The 15444-nt window shown below is 44.7% G+C and overlaps 1 protein-coding gene across 1 annotated transcript in view; it reads right to left on the minus strand.

Annotated features, from left to right (window-relative positions):
• LOC105894517 (GTPase IMAP family member 8-like) overlaps nt 1–15444 on the minus strand; it is a 79558-nt gene that overhangs the window by 7612 nt on the left and 56502 nt on the right. The gene's annotated exons all lie outside the window — the stretch shown is intronic.

A 15444-nucleotide genomic window follows, 5' to 3' on the forward strand; every position in this document is an offset into this window, starting at 1 on the left:
TATTTCAAAGTAAAATCCACTGTTTCCTGCCACCATCTTTTCTATCTTCTCCAGCAGCTCAGTGACTTGCTTGTCATCCTTGTTCATAATGTTGAGGACATGATATCTGTTCCCACATTTCTCTACAAGCCACTGGAGCCTTTTCCGTTTAACCTCAACGGCTTTCTCTTCTGAAGGTCTCTCCTGAATGAACAGAACTAGAGAGCGTTTCCAGGCTCCATGGCCCAGAAGACTCTGGTGGTTTGATGTGGCATTTCTCTCTGCCTCTGTAAAGGTCATGTTTTCATGGACGACCAACAGAAAAGCATGAGGTCCTGGAGGACACAGAGTCACGCTGAGAACTATCTCCTGTTTAAGGAGGTTAGGAGAGTCCTTCCTTAACCGAAAATCATAGTCTGTCCATCCTGGTGTGTCCACCACAGTGACCTGTCTCCCTGCTACCTCTCCCTGTCTCTTCACACACTGCAGTGTTCTCACATCAGGGTCAAACTCCTCTCTGCCCAGGATGGTGTTTCCTGCTGAACTCTTTGCAGCTTCTCTGTTCCCCAGCAGCACAATCCTCAAGTCTGAGAGATGGAGGACACCTCCTGTTCATGAAGCAACACAGTCACACAGTCAGACACAAAATACTTAACTTTTTGTTTTTAATATGTTTGGGTAGCTAAAGACATCCATACTAATAGTACTACAATTCACACACACACACACGCGCACACACCTGATTAGAATATTAGGCTAAATTGATTGACTCACCACTAGATGATCCCCCTGCAGCCATCTCTTCAGTTTCACTCAGATGGCCTCAGTGTCATGAAGTTCTTATGGCTGAAAGAAACATGTTCACACTGTTTGAAAGGAGACAACATATCACTATTATAGTATTATATGGTAGATAATAGTATATACTATCATTCCCTATAGATAACCATATATTATAGTGTTATAGTGTAAAACGTAGAAAATTGCCTTAAAAAGGTACAAACTGTTCCAGTGAACACCTAAACCTAAACGGGGTTGTATGCTGTAACAGAGAGTATATGTGATGCCCTAGTGGGTACCGCACTAGGGCATGGATTGTAATGTTAATACAACAGGTGAACGGTGATAATGGTGAATTAAATGTGCTGTGTTATACCGTGGGAAGACCGCGTTGCAGCCATGTGATGGCGTTCGGGCCTGATTTCACGTCAAACTCCGCGGATGGGTGCGTGTGTGTGTGCGTGCCTGCATGAGTCTAATGTCTCTCTCTCACGCTCCTGCGGGCAACGTGAGTAACGTCTCTTTGACTGCGCACGGTGGAAAGGGGAATTCACCGTTCCACACCACACACACACACACACACACTAGGGATGCACGATAATATCGGCACGACATCGGTATCTGCAGATAAAAGCTTCAAAGCTTAATTATCGGCATCTGCAGATATGAAAATTTCTGCCGATGTACCTGGCCGATAAAGTGACGTTCAAATTATGCGCACGCGAAGCAAATGTTTTGGTTACTATGAGCGCCAACAACGTAATTCAACACGTTGGCTGGGTGGCAGTACTTCACAGTATCAGAGGATGTTGACATGCTATTTGTCAGGAAACTTTTCAGGAAATGGAAGAGGAGACGACAGCTTGGCCGTAACGTAGGTTGCATGCATAGATGCAGACCACCTGCGTGCAACGCTTTGCAACATTACCTGTCGTGCGCTAATAGAAGTTAATAAGTTGCTAGTTAGCTAGACAACACTAGCTAGTTAGCTTGCATGCTACCTGACACCAGCGAAGTTGATGATCTCATTTGACGGGATGTGAAACGTTATGTCACGAGCCCACGCTATCTGTACATGGCTTACTTTTGCATATATGGAATTTATATAGCTAACTTGGCAATAACCTTACATAGATTAGTCTAGAAATCCTAGAAGGGATGTTATTAAACTGTAAGTCAGTTAACCAACGTTAGCTTTCCAAGTTAGCCAAGTTGCATTTCCAGAGTGTAGTTGTTCAAGTTGGTACTGTTCAAGTATGAAAATTGTGACGTGCAAATATGAATAAATCTGCCATATTTGAAATAATTTCAATAGTTTCATGAGTGAATGTCTATTTCTAAAATGATACAAATCAAGTTTTTAAATGTCCTGTATCTACAGCAATACCCTATCATAATAACAGATTAATTCTAGTACAGGAGAGACTTTTCAATAATTCAAAAGCAGAGGTGTATATATCGGTATCGGCATCGGCAATCGGCCAAAATGAGCTTGTAAATGTCGGAATATCGGCTAAAATTAAATATCGTGCATCCCTAACACACACTCATATACACAGTAGGCCTACACACACCCACTCATGTAAACAGTAGGCCTACAACCACACACATGCGCATGTGTGCTGAGACAGACTGTGATGGAGAGGCGGTGGGGTCTAACTTTGCCAGTCATCCTACAAACATATTTGCATAGCAGCGCTACATACATACATACATACAGACATACATACATACATACTGTACATACATACATACATACATACATACATACATACATACATACATACATACATACATACATAACTTAGTGGTGGGGGAAAAAATCGCTTCTGTTCAGTATCGCGATATTTTGCGCACGCAATTATATCGATACAGTAGCGCAAAGTATTGCAATATTTAATTATATAATTATGTGTTTTACTTTCGGTTTTCTCCATTGTTTTTCTCAGAGTTTACTCTGATAATATTACATTTGCATATTACATCCACAAGGTGGTGCTTGTTGCGGTGCTTGTCGTGCATTCAACAGCAAATTCAAATGAAAATGGCTACACCATCACAACAGGTTGTACACGGTTTGTATCAATGTAATGTTAGCGAATGAGGGGTGAGAAGCATACCTTTTAGCTTTGTTTGAAGCGTACCTTTTAGCTCCGGCATTGGTCTCTCATTATTGATCACTTTACGTTTTGTTTGGAAGTCCAGTTTTGAGAAATGTTTAAGCTTAGCTATAGAATCTTCCATTTTCGCGGTGAAGATCAAATATAAGTGTAGAAGAAAAGCAACGGCAAAACAAGCATAAACCCGACCGTTGGGCTCTCGATGGGATTCATTGAGGCAGAGGCAAGGTTATTATAGTTAACGAAAACTAACGAAAAAACGAAAACGAGGTGTGATTTTTCTTTTCGTTAACTGAAATAAAAATAAAAACGAGGCTTTATAAAAAAACGATAACTAACTGAAACTGTATTGTGTCTTTACAAAACTAACTAAAATAAAATAGAATTATAGAGAAAATGTCCTTAGTTTTCGTCTTTGTCAATGTATTTCATAGATGTCAATTGATTTCATACATAGCGTCTATCTTCCGCCGTACCACTTTTACTACACGCCCCTCACCTGGTATTATGGCGGCAAAAGTCGGGAGAAAGCGACAGAGTCCTATTTGGGATTACCTGGAACAGTAACGTGCGGTGAGGTTCGTGGCTGGTGAGGCACTGACTCTTTCAGAGTCAGATTTACAAATATATAAACCCAATACAGTATCTTAAATCACCATTCAATTGGCAGCTTGCACATTGACTACTGGTTGTTTTTCATATCAGCATTCTAACATAGGTAAGGTGGCTACATACAGTTGGCAGCTGCTAGCTTGTGATGAACTCGTGTTAATATGTGTGATTATGTACAACTTTAGCTGCAATTTAAGTTTAATTTCTCAAAATCAGCTCACCAAAGTGATCACAACCACTTGTTTGATGTTAAATGGCTTTACATAGACATTAAACAATCCTAAGAGAACGGGAAATTAACGGAGCAAGGGCTTTCTCTGATATCAATGTAATGTTAGCGAATGAGGGGTGAGATACCCCCCTGCTAATATTTAGTCTCCGCTGTACGTCCAAAACCAAATCTATTCTTGAGGTTCAAAATATTTTCAAAACATTTTGGCTTTGGATGTGAGAAGTCGATCGAGTTATCTTCTGTCCCGTCGTTTCAAGCATTCATTTTAGCTACGGCATTGGTCTCCCATTATTGATCAATTCACTTTTTGATTGAAAGTCCAGTTATGAGAAATGTTTTAGCTTAGCTATAGAATCTTCCATTTTCGTAGTCAATGTCAAATATAAGAAGAGTAACGGCAGAACAAGAATAAACCCGACCAGTGGGCTCTCGCATGCTCCCTTTATTGAAGCAGAGGTACTATTTGCCTCCTCTCCGTGCTTTTTCACTGCGGCTTTACGTCAGATCAGCAAAACTAAATAGGTTCTACGCATGCGCTCAACCTAGTTTGTGAGGGATTGCGCAATCTGAGATGAGGCACAGCTCGTCGCTGCCTCACCGTCTCGCTGTCTCCTGTCTGTTTGAACAGGACATGCGCAAATTCTGTTTTTATTACATATTATTTATTATAGCTTGTATCTTCTATTCATTTTGAGCATTTTGTTTTGACTGCCCCCCCCCCCCCCTTGGTTTCTTGCATTCCGCGGTAAAGACTAAAACTAATACTGAAACTAATAAAAACTAAACTCAAACTAAGCATTTTCAAAAAATAGAAACTAAACTAAACTAGCAAACCTGCTTTAAAAACTAATTAAAACTAAACTGAAATTGAAAACAAAAAGTCAAAACGAAATAAAAATAAAAACTAGTGAAAAACGCAAAACTATAATAACCTTGGGCAGAGGTAGTGTTTGCCTCCCCTCTGTGTTTTTTCACAGTGGTTTTATGTCAGATCAGCAAGACTGAATAGGTTCTACGCATGCGCTCAACCCAGTTTGTGAGGGATTGCGCAATCTGAGATGAGGCACAGCTCGTCGCTGCCTCACCGTCTCAATGTCTCCTGTCTGTTTGAACAGGACATGCGCAAATTCAATGATTTGATTATATCAAATGCTCAAAATGATTGGAATCATGCAGATATTACATTTATAGCACAGATCAGTAGAGAAATATTAATTTATTTTATCGTATTTTTTATTTTTTTTTAACTTTCACTCTGCCTCCCCTGACCGCACATCCGTGGTGCACTTCGCTGTGGATAAGTCATTTTTGTAGTCCTGGTAATCTTTTGTTTGGCATGTTGGTAGCTAAGGTTATTAAGAGGACAATGGTTTTGGCCTTTAATGAATGTTTGTATATTAATTACTTATTCTTCAACAAATGACTCATTTATACTTACAAAGAGGGAATTTCTGAACTTTTTATCGCAACTTTCATTTGCTCCCGCAATTTCATCAACAAACACCTAAAAAACACAGCAACTTTCATCACATAATTTTGGAAAAGCTCCCGTGAAATCAGGATTTCTTGTTTTTGCACTTGTTTTTAATGTGTTCGAACTAGCAACCACAGTGGGCACACACACTCACAGTGGGCCTACACACACACACACACACTCATGTACACAGGCACACACTCATGTACACAGTAGGCCTACAAACACACATCCACACACACACACACACACACACACACACACACGTACACAGTGGGCCTACACACACACACACACTGTGGCATCACGGTGGGCCAGCTAGCAGAGGGGTGTGGTGTTTGTGTGGAGGTCTGGCTGCCACACCACAAGATGGCTGCCAGTGGCACTACATCTCCCAGAATGCAGCAGCACCCAACCAGGTGTAGGTGCTTAAGGCACCTGATGGAAGGGACATTTAAGACAGGTGGTGCCTGTTGTGAGAGAGCGAGCTACGAGAGCAGGGAGAGTCAGGAGGGAGAACAGAGAGCACTTGATGTGCGGGTGAAGCTGTTGTGGAAACGCTTGCTGAAGCGCTTGCTAAGCCGCATCCGGAAGGGGGAAGGCTAGCCCCAAGCTGGGAAGGACCTGGACGGAGGAACTTTAAACTGCAACTACAGTGGGATAAGTGAGGAGCAACTTTATGAAGCCTATGTTTTTGCCTTTGAAGAACTTTTATGTTTGCTTCCTGAAAGACTTTGTGTTGGTGAATAAACCTGGTCCTCGTTTGAAAGCACTTTTGCCGGCTCTGTCTTGTTGATTACGCACTGCCCTACACCCAGCTCAGTGGTAAAGCCTCTCATGATACCACATATGGTGGAGAATGCGGGCATAGGGCGTAGGTGCGAATGAGCAGAAGTGAAGGAATCGACGACTTGGTGGAACTTTTTTCAGGACTTTACGCAAAGGAGCACCAAACACAAAATGGAGGAACTGGTGATGATGCTGTGGGAGAGCCAGAGGGCCCAGCAGGAGACCAGTGCAGCCTTGCTGCAGATGCAGCAGAAGGACAATCCAACTAGAGATGACCTAGAGGAGGCCGAGAAGAAGCACGCCCGGTCTGGTGCGATGTTCGAGAGGGCCCATGAAAAGCTAAGCCAGATGCGCAGCGCAACAGTGGTGGTCCTAGCTGCCGGTGATGAAGAGTGGGACGATGATGATGGCGATGATGATGATGTCTATGGTGAAGATGTCAGTGATGAAGAGGTCGGTGATGTCGATGAAGATGATGCCGATGATGAAGCTGACGATGGTGATGATGAAGGTGACTATGAAGGTGACTATGAAGGTGACGACGATGAAGGTGACGACGATGAAGGTGACGATGATGAAGATGATGTCGATGATGAAGATGCAGGTGATACTGATGGTGATGAAGATGATGAATATGATGAAGATGTTGATGATGAAATTGCTGAGAAAGAGGTGGAGGATGAAGATCCTGCGGATAACGAAGATCCTGCTGATGACGAAGATCCTGCTGATGACGAAGATCCTGCGGATGACGAAGATCCTGCGGATGATAACGAAGCAGGTGAAGGTGACTCTGAGTCAGAAGTCCCACCAGGTAAAAAGGCAGCTCCAGCCAAGTCTGCTGCCAAGGCAGCCCCTGCTAAAGAAGAGCCTGGGGAAGACCACAATGGTAAAGAGGCAGATGACCCAGACGATGGTGCCGATGGCGACAACGACCTCGGAGAAGAGGGGGATGTCTTTGACCAGACCAACGTGTCGACCTTTGCCCAAACAAACGTGTCTGACTCTGCCCAGAGGAGAAAGAGGTGTGCCGGCTACCAGCGCAATGTGGTAGTAGGGTGCCACACAAACGAGGCCTACAAGGAGAGGACTCCTAAAAAGACCGAGACGGATGGCAAAGATGTCCCCGAACACGCCGTGCTCAGGAGGAAGGGACTCTACGCCCTGCCAGAGGAGATGGCGACTGAGGAGACGGCAGAAGATGGGAAAGACACTGGCATGGTCCCCAGTGCACAACAGGAGCAGAAAGAGAAACCAGGGGAGACGGAAACAAACGGCAGGGTGAGTAGATGGTTTCTAAGCCACCATCCGGTTAATGTCTCTGTCGTTCACAGGCCAGGAGGGCGCAGTGGAAAAGCAGATGTCCTATCCCACTGTGATGCCTTTTGGACCTGGGTTATCCTGTCGAGGGCGTCAGGTCCGGGGAGAGGGATGTGTGGCATCACGGTGGGCCAGCTAGCAGAGGGGTGTGGTGTTCGTGTGGAGGTCTGGCTGCCACACCACAAGATGGCTGCCAGTGGCACTACATCTCCCAGAATGCAGCAGCACCCAACCAGGTGTAGGTGCTTAAGGCACCTGATGGAAGGGGCATTTAAGACAGGTGGTGCCTGTTGTGAGAGAGCGAGCTACGAGAGCAGGGAGAGTCAGGAGGGAGAACAGAGAGCACTTGATGTGCGGGTGAAGCTGTTGTGGAAACGCTTGCTGAAGCGCTTGCTAAGCCGCATCCGGAAGGGGGAAGGCTAGCCCCAAGCTGGGAAGGACCTGGACGGAGGAACTTTAAACTGCAACTACAGTGGGTAGGATATAAGTGAGGAGCAACTTTATGAAGCCTATGTTTTTGCCTTTGAAGAACTTTTATGTTTGCTTCCTGAAAGACTTTGTGTTGGTGAATAAACCTGGTCCTCGTTTGAAAGCACTTTTGCCGGCTCTGTATTGTTGATTACGCATTGCCCTACACCCAGCTCAGTGGTAAAGCCTCTCATGATACCACAACACACACACACACACACACACACACACTCATGTACACAGTGGGCCTACACACACACACACACTCCTGTACACAGGCACACACACCCACACACTCATGTACACATCAAATCTCATGAAACATCTGGCAACACATAACATTTACTTGAAAGCAGGCAGCATATGCAAGCAGCTATCGTTGTCGGACAGGACTATAGCTAACGTAACATTCATCAAAAAAGTCACCTGCCAAAGTGTTGGGTGGCTTCCGAAACGTACACATAAAATGCAAAATCTACACGCATTTGGCGCTTGGTGGATGTTAAATTCGGACCTTGAGGGTAGCCTACCTATATAATTTGCCTCTGTAGCCTATTGGGAAATGATTGCATACAAAGTAGCCTACTGATATAGTAAATAAAAAAAGTTGTATATTGCAATAATAATGGACCTCATTGTCGAAGGCAGTTAAGAAGAAATTTCCACTTACGAAGTTCGCGGGACAATTCTGGCATTCATGAAAGTTCTATTTCGTTTCTCCTGATCGCCAGAGGCGGTGCTTACAGCACTGGATTTCCATCGCACGTACGTGCAGGTCGAGTGTTAATACCAACAAAGTCACCTGTGACCTGGGTGACGTCCTCAATGTGCACCAGCACAAAAGGCCGGCCCACCCAGGAAGCGCCCTCTTGCATCTTCTCGCGGAAGCAGGTCAAATTTTCATTCGAGGTAGACGCGGGTAGTTTCGTTACCTATCATGGTCGGGGCAGTGGATTTTTCACCCTCCGAGAAACTGCGTTACTCGAAGTTTGTTTTCTTAATTGAGGTGTAGCCTGGGCCGGCATAGTCAGTATAGGTGTTTCTCGCCTTACAACTGATAATTAAACCCACTTGTTAAGCAAGTTGGAAGTTCGCATAGTTTGGTTTTGTACCGTTGTTGTTATAAAGTTGCAAGCGGTGTTCTCGCCATAAGCATTCAATTAAGTAAACTAACAGGATTTCACTCCTGTCGACTTGGGTTAACGCTAGAAGCATTTACCTACTGATTGGTGACCAGTGTTGTACCTGAACGCGTTCATTGAGCGAAAGTTCATGAACTCGTTCATCATTTTGGTAAACGTGAACTGAACGTAGCCTACTGTATTACTGCTGATGAACGATACAGTGAACTGCACGTTCACTCTTTTTAAATTTTCGTTCAATAAGGCAGATTTCTAGAGACTTCCAGGCGAAAGACACACCAGTTACAGTCCTGTATCCAGGATTGCCAAACCAGTCAATCGCTGCGTGTGCTTTCCTCTACTGTCTATGGCTGTCAAGTGAGGCGCCGAAGTGCGTAGAGGCCGAGAGCGGTATTGCAGACAGATAGAGATTTAGACAATTTAAGCTCACAACATATTGAAAAAAAAAAAACGGAACTACAGGTAGTTCATTTTTTTTTGGAGCGATGAACTTAGTTTGAGATTTTCAATTATATACTATGAACTGAACTAGTTCATTTTAAAATGTGTGAACTATGAACTGAACTGAACTGAACTGAACTGGTTCATGTAGAAAGTGAACTTTCCCAACATGGTTAGTGAAGGCGTGTTCTACGCCCTGCAATTTCAGTTCCAAAGCATCTAATTTTGGTAACTGTTAACGAGCGTGTCTGCTCTTAAACGGAAGCCTACCTCACGTAACGTAAGAGAGATCCTTGCTGTGATCAGGGGTTATCTCTGCTGAACACTCAACTTCGGTCTATATAAACCTTGTGCAATGTGTTTATCATTGCTTCGCTTTCAGCCTTGTGCTGGGAGTGAGCCCGATTGCAATTGTTGTTTGTCTAATAAATATACTTATATGCAGCTCCGGAGTCCTGAGGTAACTAGGGTGAATTTTCACCTATCAACTCCTATAAAAGATAAATAAATCTATGTATAGATATTGCAACATGTTCATTACATGGGCTGATTGCCGGGCCCCTCTTGAGCGGCACGGGGATGCAGTGCCATGTCTCCTAAGCAATGCAAATGCCGGAGGCCTGATTCCCGGGAAACCTCTGGTGGGGGCAAACGCAGGAAGATTGATCCGCATGCCCGGAAGGTAGACACTTTGCCTTTGGAGTTTGCAGAGATAAAGACTCTGCTTCTAAATCTGCAACAACCGGCTGCACAGCCTGCTAGTGCTCTAGCTACAACGGCTGCAGTCTCTTTCGGAGATGCTCCCTCCAATACTGTCGCCAGCTTTTGAGATCCTCAAGGAGGATGTTCTCTCCACCAGGGCTTCAGTGAGGCCCCTGTTACTCTCATCCCAGTTCCCTGGGTACGGGCCACACCACACTGAAGGGCTCCAAAGGAACGCAAGATGCCTCTGGCCATGGCTTTGATCGCATGCCCAATATCGAACCAGCCGTTGCTGCCCTGGTTCTCACACCGGGTGAAACACTCCGGCCTGATGCTCGCTGCCCCGGCCACAGTGCCGTTTGACAGACGACTACATGGTAAAATCCTACGACGCAGCAGCGCGTATTGCACGTTTGGGTATTCAATATCACACCTGGTACTAGCCCTGTCTCAGAGAATGCAGACTTCTGAGGCTGACTCCTCCGCACAGAGTCTGAGTGACACCTCCCTGCAGGCGTTTGCCTACATGACAGGGAGCTGGGTGGGCTGTGGCCTCGTTAACCCAGCCCCGACGTATGGTTGGCCCAGTCTCCATCTTTGGAACCGTGCAGGAAAGCCCTTTTGTCTCTGCCTGTCATTTCAGGACAGATGTTTGGTCCTGCCGCACAGCAAGCTCTGGAGTGCAGCCTACAGGTTACACAGGCCAGACAACAGTTTGCCAGTCTGAGCCGTGAGGCTCCCGGGAGACCGAGGTCCTTTATGGTTCCGACGTCGACCAGGGTTCGAGGTTCCAGGGGAAAGGCGCCATCAAGCCATTAGACAGGCGGGCACAAAACAGTGGATTCTACTCCACTTATTTTCAGGCTCTGGGCTCTGTAAAGCGCCTTGAGACAATCGTATTGTTATGGCGCTATATAAATAAAATTGAATTTAATTATTTTATCATCCCAAAGAAGGGCGGCGGCCTTCGGCCTATACTAGACTTGAAGACAGTTAAACACGCATCTCAAGATTTTAACATTCCACATGCTGCGTACAGCGGATGTGCTGCAGGGCATCAAGCAAGGAGATTGGCTTACAACCATCGACCTAAAGGATGCATCCTTCACGTCCCTATCACACCTCGGCAAACAGTTCCTTCGTTTTGCTTTCGAGGGCAGGGCTTACCAGTTCTGTGTGCTCCCATTCGGGATCTCGCTGGCACCAAGGGTCTTCACCAGATGTGTGGCAGCGGCACTGTCCCCCACTGCAGGCCAGGGGGGATGCGCATTTTCCCCTATCTGGACGACTGGCTGATCCGTTCCCAGAAGAATCAGCATTTCTGATCTCCTATGCTACCAGGTTAGGGCTAAAGATAAACCAGGAAGAGAGCTCCCGGTTTCCCAGTCAGCAGATCGTCTTTAGTGGCATCCAGCTAGACTCACAGCTGATGGTTGCTACCCCCTCTCAACAACGGGTCAACAACACCCTCAAGCTCATCAGTCATTTCAGGAGAGGCAGGGCTCTGGCCCTCAAATCATATCTGAGACTGCTGGGAATGCTCACAGCGGCCTCATCGGTGGTCCCTTTAGGCCTTCTGTCAATTGCGGCCTCTTCAAATTCGGCTGAACGATCTTGGCTTGCACCCCACTTGTCACAGGCACAAGCTGGTCAGAGTCACTTCCAGTTGCCTTGCAAAGCTACCCCCGTGGAGAGGAGAGACATCTCTCACCCAGGGGGTCCCCTTGGGGTCCATACCTTCTCGCAGAGAAGTGGTGGCCACCGATGCTTCTCTGGCAGGGTGGGGAGCTGTATGGCAATGCAGGACTGTCAGAGGTCTCTGGAGTCCTTGGCAGCAGGAACAACACAAATGTATTGGAGCTGCAGGCTGTTCTGCTGGCGCTCAGATATCTGTACAGCTGCATCATGGGCATCAACCTGCACATTTGCAAGGTTTTATAGGGTTAAGGTGGTCCCTCATAACCCAGTGGCAGCAGCTGTTCTTCCTACTTCCTTACAGCGGGAGTAAGGTAAGATTTCCTCGTGACTTTGTTGGTATTAGTCATCCAGTGCTGTAAGCACCGCCTCTGGCGGTCAGGAGAAAAGAAATAGAACGAAGGTTACGTATGTAACCACGGTTCTATTAGTTTCGGATGACCGCCAGACCTTGGCAGTCACTCGGAATCTGCACGAGAAGATTGCCAAGAGGGCGCTTCCTGGGTGGGCCGGCCTTTTGTGCTGGTGCACATTGAGGACGTCACCCAGGTCACAGGTGACTTTGTTGGTATTAACACTCGACCTGCACGTACGTGCGATGGAAATCCAGTGCTGTAAGCACCGCCTCTGGCGGTCATCCGAAACTCATAGAACCGTGGTTACATACGTAACCTTTGTTTTCTAGCCTGGGAATTGTGTACAACTACACTGTAAGTTACCGTTTTCAAACTTCCGTCTATGATGAAAATCTTTTCACGTCAGATTTGCTCATATAGGCTTTTGCTGACACTTTTAAAAACCGTTTTTTGAACAATGGTCTGATGCAAATATATTAAACCGTGATAGATTAAAGTGTGGCTTGTTAATGTCATCTCTTTCCTAACCAGCATCTTAATGACATCGATTTAGTTTATGTTGTTGTTGTTATGAAGTGATGCAGCGGGGTTAATTAGGGTTCAGGCTGAGGTTGCGAGGCTTTCACGTGGGGCAATTACATCATCAGGTTAGAAAGTGTGCGGATCGGGGTTTACACAAACACCAATCCGCTGGCGGATTCAAATCTACTCACTTTGGAACCCCGATTCAAAAGTATGCGGATTCAGTGACCCAATCCGCCCGGTTCAGAGACATTTTTCTCTGGATTCAGGCAATCTAGCGTTCGTGTAGAAATGCTGAAGTTTGAAGCTGTAGTGTGTGTACAGAGTGTGTGTGTGTGTTTTGTATTTATTTATATTTATGTAAGTATACTGTAAACTGTTGTTAACAGTTAATATATTGTTCATAGTTTTGAAGTTAAAAAGTTTGAAGCTGTAGTTTGAAGCCAAGTGCTTTGTATTTATTCATATTTATAGTAGACTTTAAACAGTTAATATATTGTTCAATTTGAAGAAACAAATTTGCCTTGGCAATAAAAAAAGCCTTTCTTAAATGAAGTCAATCGTCGTTTTGTTCCATTTTTTTTAAGTATCGGTTCAGGCACCGGTATCGTTTTAAAAGTATCGTTTTAGCACCGGTATCGGAAAAAACCCAAACGATACCCATCTCTACTCATGTACACAAACACTCATGTACACAGTGGGCCTACAAACACACACACGCATACACACATGCATGCACAGTAGGCCTACACAAACACACACTCGTGTACATAACCACACACAAACACACACAAACTCATGTACCGGCCACACACACACTCATGTACACAATAGGCCTACAAACACACATAAACACACACACACACACACACACACACACACTCATGTACACAGTAAGCCTACACAAACACACACTTGTGTACATAGCCACAGAAACACGCACAGACACTTGTGTACATAGCCACACACAAACACACACTCTCATGTACATAGCCACACACAAACACACACAGTCATGTACATAGCCACACACAAACACACACACACACACACACACTCATGTACACAGTAGGCCTACAAACACACATACACACGCACTCATGTACAGAGCAGGGGGGTATTCGTCGTAGCTCGCTAAGTGGTTTAGCAAGCTAATTTTCAGGCTAAGATAAAAAAACGCCCCTCTTTTTGGTTCGTGGAAGCAACTTTTGATAAATCACCATAGTAACATATCAATAAGCACTAACCTGCTCGAGCGCAGGCTTACTTAAGTGTAGCTGGATAAGCTTGCCACACCCCGGGAAAAGGAGGGATCCCATTGACCGAGGACTGATATTAGATAGTTAGATTAGCGTAGGGAGAGAGTTCTTTGCGATCGCCAAGATCCATTATTCCATCTTGATGAGTTCTTGTATGAGTGCTACTGATTCAGCCGACAAGGAATCATTAATTTACACGACCTTCTCGAGTCATTTATTGCAAACACCACAGTCGAACATTGACTGTCTTGTGCTTTTTTGCGAGTGGTACATTTTTGTAGTGTCGTGATGCGGAGAACAAAGCACTCATATATATATATATGAGTGTTATTAGTACACCATAGCGTATCATTATTGTAGAAAATGATTAAGGTGGACTCATGATAAGAATAGAGAGAAATACAGACAATTTATTTTCACTGCTTCAATTTATTGCATTTGTTAAATGAGGGTTAATACATTTAGTCATTTAACAGACGCTTTTATTCAAAGCGACTTACAATGTAAAACTACTTCGAAGAAGGAGGTGAGGGGATTGGAACTAGCAACCTTGCAGGTTCGGACCGCTAGAGGAATCCTCTGTACCAGTTGACACTTGCCGTTAGGTATTCATACATAGATATCACCCTATAAACATCCCAACACACCTTGCTCTCACAGCAGTGGTGGTGTTGAATTTTGCCATGATTATGGTCTTGTATTCTTCATAAGCGTTCATGGTCATCTCCTGCTCGCCAGCGGAGAAAAAAAGAGCCCTTTTCTTTGAGTTTAGAACCATTATACCGTTAGAAAATCATTGTTTTGGTGATCGACCTTTCCTGCCTTTTGAAGTAGGACGTGCACGCGCAATTGCCCTGATAAGTTTAGCCTGGTTGAAATTAAACACATGATTTGGAGGCGGATGAGCCGTTGACGAACTGATATTTGCTATTCTCAATCAGCTCGCTAATGTTAACGGGCTAAAAGGACAATTGATTAACTTAGCTTCAGCCCTTACGACGAACGGGGCCCAGGCCTACACACTCACATACACACACACACATACAAAAGCTTAATTTTGCATTCTGATACTTCATGCTGTAAAGGCTTATACTTTAACTTTATACATTTTAGCAAGTTACTGACACATAAAAGTTACTTATGAAGCTAATGGACGTCTGGTTTAAACAGGTTTTTAGACCTTTTGCCTACATTATTGCTTAAACGTATTTACTGGGCATTTACTAAGAGTAGACAGTCCTTTCAAATAAACGTAACAGAGAATAAAACCCAGTCAAAGCCTCTCTACTTCCGTTTCCTGCCCCTCGCACTCATGGTGGTGGTGTAGGCTAAAATTCACCCAATCAGCTTTTGTGTTTCTAATATTTATCCAATCAGCTTCTGTTGTCAGGTAGAAATACAGATTTCACGGTTTTCCTGACCATATAACATTTATAACAGTCCTGTTTGCTTCTGGAGCACAGGCAATTACCCACAAGGCCTTTCTAACCAGAATTAAGCGCTAGTACAGAAGAGCGGTTTGTCATACAAACATCAACTCTAACTGGCATAAC

Source organism: Clupea harengus, chromosome 24 (genome assembly GCF_900700415.2).
Source record: "Clupea harengus chromosome 24, Ch_v2.0.2, whole genome shotgun sequence".
NCBI classification, from domain to species: Eukaryota; Metazoa; Chordata; class Actinopteri; order Clupeiformes; family Clupeidae; genus Clupea; species Clupea harengus.